The 8,894-nt window shown below is 36.9% G+C and overlaps 1 pseudogene; it reads right to left on the reverse strand.

Annotated features, from left to right (window-relative positions):
* Positions 1-3,791: 3,791 nt before the first annotated feature.
* LOC103086071 (recQ-mediated genome instability protein 2 pseudogene) lies at positions 3,792-6,608 on the reverse strand (annotated as a pseudogene).
* Positions 6,609-8,894: the final 2,286 nt, after the last annotated feature.

The raw sequence follows: 8,894 nt of genomic DNA on the forward strand, positions 1-8,894 counted from the left end.
CAAATGTAATTTAAAAATTTCTAGTAGTCACGGTAAAAAAAAAAAAGACATACTTGAAATTAATTTTAATAAATGTTATTCAGTTCAATAAATCCAAAATACTGTCATTTCAATGAGCAATCAACATACAAATGTTAATGAGATACTGCACTTATATTTTTCATACTAAATCTTTGAAAGACAGTGTGTATGTCTATTTATGGCACCTCCCAGTTGAGATGAGCCACACAGTATTTTCTGCAAATACTATGTCTATTTCAATTTGATTATAGGTCAGATGCATAAAAGTCATAGGCATAGGTCAGATGCTTGGGAAATTAGTCAAATTTTTTGGCTACAAAAACACTACCAGGAAGTATTCAAACTGGCTTAAGCCATATACACTACTGATGCTGAATAATGAATGTGTGACAACCAAAATTTTTAAATTTCTAAGAAAATTTTCCAATCCAATAGTGATAAATGCACCTTTATGTATGAAATTATTGGCTTACATAACTGAACAGTCCAGAGGTAGCTCTAATCTCTGGAATAGGTGGATTTAGGTACTTAAGTCATGAATTCAGAACTCAGTCTTGCTGTGTTTTGCTTTGCTTTATTTCTCCATTTATTAAGTATGTTGTCTTCTTGATGGCAAGATGGCAGGCAGAAGTTCTAGACTTTCTTCCTATAACCTTAGGTGTCTCAAGCTTTACTTATAGCAGTTGTGTCAAATCAACAATTTAAGTCCACAGGCTCTAATTAGTCAGGTTTAGATTATCTACTCATCCATAAATTAATTACAATAGCTAAGGGAGTATCTTCTCATTGAAGAAGCCTAACTCCAATACTTCCTCTTGAATCCCAGGGTATGGTCAGGCTATCTAATCACAGGTAGGTTGACTGATAGTCATTATTTAAAGGAAAAATGAAGTGCTCTTACCTGAAGGTTAATATATGGAAGATGGGTAGGCAAATCCAACTAATCTTTACTAGGTTAAATTGTGAAGAATTTTGGACACTATACCGTAACTTTCAGATCAATAACTTTTTGTTAATATCTGGTTTTGTTCCCATGGTTAAGTTGGAGCCTCTAGAAAGCCTGCATGTTGAACAGTCCCCTGGTAGTTAACAATTCAGGGCAACAATTCAGCATGCATAACTTGCATATTATGCAGATACCAGTAGACAAATTCCTCAAAGAAACACAAAACTGTTAAAATTCTGCAATATAAGTGGTTGAAAAGTAGAAAAACTCAGTCTTTCAATAGATTGGCTACTCTAACTTTGAATAGTTTATCTTAATGTTTGAACTAATTAGTTAAGATATTATGTCTTATTAATAAGCTATTATGATCACGTCCCTTAAAACTCTATTTCACTATTTCCAGGTAATTTCTAATTGCTTTTAAATTTTTTCACTAAATTTATTCTTGAGTATTTCATTTAGGTGTAAGTAGATAAAACATCATGCATAGGTATTCTGTGATATCTACACCTAGGTCTTACAAGTTTGAGTTTATACAACCATGATTTATTACTTCCGAATGATTTCTTTTTTTGCCAAAAATAAATAAGTTTATTATAAAAACAAACAAAAAAACAGTGCACAGTTTCCAATTTCCCCACCTTTAAAAGAAAATGCTAGAGTTTAAAATTATGGCACATCCAAAACACTGACAACATCAAATGTTGGTGAGGCTGTAGAACAAGAACTCCATACACTGCTGATGGGAAAGCAAAATGGTGCTGCCACGTTGGAAGGCAGTGCTACAGACTGAATATGTCCCCTCCAAAGTGCTAAAGACTGAATATGTATTCTCCCTAACCCAAATTCATATGTTGAAACCTAGCCCCCAGTGTAATGGTATAGAGGTGGGGCCTTTGGGAGGTGAACATGATCAGTGCCCTTACAGGAGACCCCAGGGAGCAACCTTGCCCCCTGGTACCATGTGAGGACACAGTGAGAGGACAGCCACCTGTGAAACGGGAAGCAACATCTTGAACCACCTTGACTTTGGCCTCCAGAACTTTGAAAAGTAAACTTCTGATGTTTTTAAGCCCCAAGTCTATGGTGTTTAGTTATGGCAGTCTGAGACAGACAGTCTGCAATTTCTTATAAGGCTAGACATAGGATGACCGCATAACCAACAATCGCGCTCCCAAGCATTTACCCTGGTATGCTGAAAACCTATGTCCACACAAAATCTGCACACGAATGTTTACAACAGCCCTATTAATAATTGCCAAAAACTGGAATCAAGCAGATGTCCTTCAATAAGTGAATGGATGAACAAACTATGGTACATCCATCCAGTGGAGGATTAGGATAAAAACAAATGAGCTATCAAGTTACAAAACTACATGGAGGAGCCTTAAATGCATATTGCTAACTGAAAGAAGCTGGTCTGAAAAGGCTATAGACTGTGTGATTCCAACTATATAACATTCTGGAAAAGGCAAACTATGGAGACAGAAAAATCAGTGGTTGCCAGGGGTTACGGCGGAGGGAAGGATGATTAGGTGGAGCACAGAGGACTTTTAGGGCAACAAAACTATTCTGTATGATACTGTAATAGTGTATACGTGATATTATGCCCATTGTACGTCACAAAGTATGACCCCTAAGTAAACAGTGGACTTTAATTAATAATAACATATCAGTGCTGGCTCACTGATTTTAACAAAGGTACCACACCAGTGCAAGATGTTAATAACAGGGGAAACTGAGGGAGGGCATGTAAAGGTCATCTCTATAGGTTCTGCTCTTTTTTGTTTTTCTAGAAATCTAAGCCACCTAAAAAATAAAATCTGTTTTAAAAAAAAACGGCATAGAAAACAATTTACTAGTGGTAGAGATAAATAAGCCAGCAAAACTCCATAGCAATGAGGAACATAACCTGACCCCCTTGATATTTACAGTCTAAGGCAAAGCGAAGGTTGTGTAAGAAGTGAAGAGCTGCCACCCAACACTGAACACAATCACAACAGAAGGACATTCCCTACCAAAAACAACATAAAGACTCTAACCAGGCGGCTGCCTCCTCACAGCATCGCACCAAAGGTTATGAGGCAGTTTAGTTCATGCCTGGAAGTGGTTCTTAGTCTTGATTTTTAGTTTCAACAAGAAATTCTGAAAGTGTTTCAAAAGCCCTAAGTGAAGGAAGAAGGGCAGACATCATCGTCCACATCTGCAGGGAATGGACCTTACACATTTAGGGCTGAGTGGTGTCTGAAGCAGAAAGAGGGCTGTGTCTTTGAGAGGTCCCAGTGCCTGCAGTTAGAAAATGCCATTTGACTTGCAAACTGGATACAGAGCTGTTGATGGAGAAGACTGCCGAGCCATGAGGTCATTCCTTTTTTATTCAGCCTCTTTTCCTGCCCATAACCACACACTTTACTCTCTTCTGACAATGACTGAGGTTCAAATTCTGCCTCGTAAAGTAGGGTTGCAGTGGTAATGGAAAAAGTATCATCACTTGTAAAACTTGGAAAATGCAACATGAGATTTCTGTGTGCTTTAGAGAGAGAGAATTAACACACATAAAGCAAAAAAAAATAAAGGAGAGGAAAAAGGGAGAGAACAAAACATCTGCTTTTCATCAGCAAACAGTCATAGCAAGGGGCAGCAGGGGCTGAGTTCACTGGAGTGTCCCAGCATTTAGAAATCCTACATCCAGACTCCTCGAAGCAAAGCTCTGTGATAAACTTTTGAGAAATATATATTGAGTGATGTCCATGAAATCCATACGGTATAAGAACCTAAGTTGTTTCTGAATTTCGGTTGTTTTTATCGACGGTTCCAACATCCTCTAAGGAATATTCCTGTGTAAATCTTCCACTTCCAGCTCCCACACGCTTTCATGGAGAGGATTATCAGAAAGATCTGTCATCTTCACGGCCTGCAGGCATGGCTCCGGGTTGCAGGCCTGAACCACTCCCATCACCATCACAAACTTTCCTGGGACGACGCAGGGCCGCCCGCGCGGCACCCGTTCCAGGCCGCAAACCGAGAAGGCCCCGCTCGGGTCCCGCAGCCGCGCCTCGCCGCCGCCCGCCACCGCCCGCCGCCAGCACCGTGGCCTGCATCCATACGGCCGTCAGCTCCAGCGGCCCGCGGTCCGCCGCCTCCCGCGACAGCCGCCACGCGCCCGGGCAGCCCTCCGCGTCGCGCCGCAGCTGCTCCGCCATACCCTTGAGCGGCGGCGACCGCGGCAGCCTCCCCGAATAATTTCTTTCCAATAAGGTTCTTAGGTGTTCACTTGCTTTCAAAGTTATTTTACTTTTAAAGAGTTCATTCTATTTGATTACACATTTTAATTTAGTCATATACAATAACATTTTAGTGTCAAATAAAATATTCAATACTTTGAGATAAATTTATCATGGACTTATATATACTACCAAACTAGATAGCTAGTGGGAAGCAGCCGCATAGCACAGGGAGATCAGCTCGGTGCTTTGTGACCACTTAGAGGGGTGGGATAGGGAGGGTGGGAGGGAGACGCAAGAGGGAGGAGATATGGGGATATATGTATATGTATAGCTGATTCACTTTGTTACAGAAAGTAACACACCATTATAAAGCAATTATACTCCAATAAAGATGTTAACATTTTTAAAAATTTAAAATTAAAAAAAAGAATTATTATAAGCATTAGTGGGAAAACACTTCCAATTTATATAGCTTGAATTTGGTTAACTCATAGCAGTGTTTGAAATAAGTACCCAAAAGGTTTTATTAATTATATCATAATATAAAATCTAGTTTTAATAAATTAAAAAACATTGTACTGTACTGCATCATTACATATGATATGAAGTTAGATTTTTAAAATAGTATCATAAGTTTGTACCATATTCCAAGTGATAATTTTTATAGATTGTTGTCATGTAATCATTTGTCTTGATAATTTTCGAATGCCAACTATATTATTCTAATAATAAACATAAATATAATATAAAAGCATAAAGTTGTATAGCAAGAGACTAGGTCTACAAAATTGCAATTACTTAGGAAATTTAGTTTAAAATCAGCTTCTGCTAAGTCCTGATTTAATTCTTATTTAATAGAAAGTGAAGTGCCCAACAAACTGCTTTACATATTTTTATAGGCAACTAGGACTAACATTAACAAATAATTTTAAAATTATATTTTTATTCCATTATTCCCAAATATCCAAAGAGTGTCTTGAGTCTCTTATCTTAGAGAAGATTATTGAGGCGATTTTGCAGAAGAATCAATGAACACAGTATTTTAGCCTAAACTATCAAGGAAATTAAGGACTCTGCATGTGTTTATTGAATGAATTACCATAAAGCTTTACTATTAAGAAAGTGCTCTAGAATACCTGTCATTTCACCTTCAATAATGCAACTGTAATGTTAAGAATCCATTATGTGCATTTTAGTCACTCAATAGACAACTGTTGAATAAATCAATGTGTACTCAGCAATGGTTATCTTTTTCTTTTTTTTTGTTATTGTTGTTGCTGTTATTACTATTCTATTTTAATGCAGAGTATTGTGCCAAGGTAGAACAGTTTCAAATGAAGACAAGCCAAAGTAAGAGGTTTAATCTAGTTCAATCAAAGGTACTGAATGCCAACATTTCCTGCTCATAATAAAAGGTAATATTTTGAATTGTTTGCTTCTGAATAATGGTTTGAAACTCTTTGGAAGTTCTCCAGGTGCAGGTTAGCTATCGAAGTTTATGGAGCATAATTTTAACTTAGATCTTGGAAAAATTCAAATTCCCATACTTAATTCTAATTCCATAGGACTAATTCTATAAGGACTAAGAATCTGTATTTTAAATAAGTAACCCACATAACTTTTTAGGTGGCAATTCTCAGGCTGTATAACAAACACTGTACCTACCACTTAAATATATAATAATCTTTAGGCAACACTTGTTTTGTACCCTACCTCCATTCCCCAACCCTAGAGCCATGGTCACTGAATTATACTTAATGTTATGTACTTAGCTCTAATCAAAGGCAGTGACATAAAAATTGACTATATAAAATATTACATATATTCCTTAAAACAACTATCAAAGATATTATAAAATATTGTATTGTATTAAATATATGTAATGTGTTTAAAATATTGATTGCTTCTTGAACGTCAAAAAGAAACCTATGTTCAGCTGTAATACATGTAACAATTATCATTAGTATATTTCATCCTTTTGTTCATCATGATAAGTGCATGTGTGTGTGTGTGTGTCTCTCTCTGCCAATAACAAATACATATAAGAATCACCAGGGAAATAGTGTGAAAATCCACAGGCCTATCCACTCTACTGGAATGGAATCTTATTGAAGATGTCCTCTAAGGTTAATTTTGAAAGTGTTTTCTAGGTATTTCAAACTTTGACCCCCTCAACTAAATTGAGAACCACAGCTATAAGCAGTGAGCAGAAATCATCCCCACAATGCAGATTAATAAAATTATTACCCTGCTCTCAAACAGTTCCTGCCAACAGATCTGCATGCATTTATAAATAAAACTTATAAAACAAATTCCAAATTCTCCTCTAAAAGAAAAATTCCTGTTTCCTCTACTCATAATACTTCGGACACCAACTGTGAGAATTCTTCCTGCACATCGAGCAATTCTGACATTAGCTACCTGGAGTTAACTCAGAGCGCACAGATTAAGGTCTTAGTCCCAGAAGACTGTCCCTCATTTCAGATACCCATGGCAAGTCCAGGCCTCCCATACTTCAGTCAGCTGTAAAATGGGAGTTTGCCTGACCCTCTCCTCTGGTTCAATAACTTGCTATAATAGCTCACATAACTCAGGGAAAAGCTGACATTTACCAGTTTGTTATAAAGGATATAATAAAGAATACCGATGAACAGTCCGATGAAGAGGTAAATAAGGCAAGATATACAGGGTGTGCACAGAGCGTCCATGCCTTCTCTAGATGGTGACGCCTTCTGAGGACCTCCATGTGTTCACCAACCTGGAAACTCTCCAAATACTTTCTTTTATAATTTTTATGGAGGTTCTATTACTTAGTCATGGTTGATTTGATTGAGTCATTGGCCACTGGTGATTAACTTAGTCCTCAGCCCCTTGCTACACCCGAAGGGTGGAAATTGGGGCTGAAAGTCCCAACCTTCTAATCACATGATTGGTTCCTCTAGCAACTAGCCCCCATCATCCAAGAGTCACCTCTTTATCATAAACTCAGGTATAGTTGAAAGGGGCTTATTATGAGTAACAAAAGATGCTCTTCTCATCTCTATCACTCAAGAAACTGCAAGGATTTGGGGAGCCATGTACCAGGAAGCGGGGATTGAAAAACATTATGTATTTTTTATTATATCACAATATCACATTCTCCAATAGCACTGTTGAGTAATTTTTGATGAGATTTTCCCAACTAATGGTTTTACAAAGACATGAAAGGAAAAGAGTATTACACCTAATAAAATTTCTTTGTTTTGACTGTTCTTTTCAAACTTTCTCGCTCACTTACTGAAATCTTTCCTCTATCCTAAAGCATCTAATTCCCTCACCCTACATCCTGACATACCATTCTGATGTACAGTAACTGAGTCCTCAGATTGGCATCCCATCCACTCCCATCCTCACAAGAACAAAAGCTGCTCTTCTTCGGATCTACCCTCCTCTTTAAAGAACAAATTAATTTTTCTTTCCTGTCACTTCAGTAAAATGGAGTTCGTTAAAACATATGCCTGAAAAGAATGTAGTGGAGTCAATTATTTTATTATATTTAAAGTTAGGAGGTATCAAGGAAAGAAAGTTGTTACATAAAAGTGGATCAGAAAATAAGGGTGTCAGAAAGAACAAGGTTCCTATACATTATCTAGAACACTTGGGTCTGCTGGGGTTAGAACAATGAGGGTGGTATTGTCTCATGGGAGACCTCCTGTTTAGTTCAGGCCTTTATTTCACATACCTCTATGAAGCTGACAGACATAATAAAATGAATCTATTCATTGAACTGCTAAATATTTATAGTAATATTTGGACATTTTGGAAAAAAGCAGCAGATATTATGATCATTCATGAATTTCCAAAAAATTTCATGAAAAAAATACAGAAAAATGATTCTTAATCCTGAGTGAAGTATTCACTGAAAACCTCAATATCTTAATTTCTATGTTTGTGGAATACATGTCACATTGAAACATCTTGCATTTCTCAGCATTCCTTCCTTTGGACACTGGTCAACACAGGTACTTTTAAATACTAAAATAGTCTCTAAATACCTACATTCTAGGAAAATAGAAATGCTCTAGCCCTGTATCTTTTTCTTTTCCCAATAAAGTATAGACTCTATTATGATGATGACACATATGATAAACACAGCCCTAAAATATAAAGAATGAACTAGTAAAAAATAAAGATTTATTTCAAATACATTGCTCTAGCTTAAGTAACCAAGCACTTAGACGAACACTTCCTATGTTTAGGCATAAGCAATCATTTTGCTACGCAAGGTCATGTTTGGAAATGGTAATCCAAGTCGAAGTATTTTGCCCCTAGAGCCTTCATTCAGAGTATTTTCCAGTGGTGTCACAAGTAGATAAATGCACCTAATTACTAGATTGTACATCCTGATATATGTTTATTTGACTATGCAAAGAACCCACCAAATGTATAATTTTCCCTTCTTAAAAAAACAGAGTAATTTAAATGCAAAAGATGTTAATCAGCATTATCATTGAGATTTTTCATATGGCAAGTTAGGATGCTTGGAATGATCATTTTGCTGTCAGCAATAAAGCAGCTTACACTGGAAATCCATTATGGAAACATCTCAACAATCTCAAAAAAATGGAACTCAAAGTCTCCCTGTCAGCAAGCATGGTGCTGGCTTTTATATAATAATAATAATACGGCACCTACAAACTATTTCCAACAAGAGTAGGGAA

Source organism: Lipotes vexillifer, unplaced genomic scaffold (genome assembly GCF_000442215.2).
Source record: "Lipotes vexillifer unplaced genomic scaffold, Lipotes_vexillifer_v1.1 scaffold506, whole genome shotgun sequence".
Lineage (NCBI taxonomy): Eukaryota > Metazoa > Chordata > Mammalia > Artiodactyla > Lipotidae > Lipotes > Lipotes vexillifer.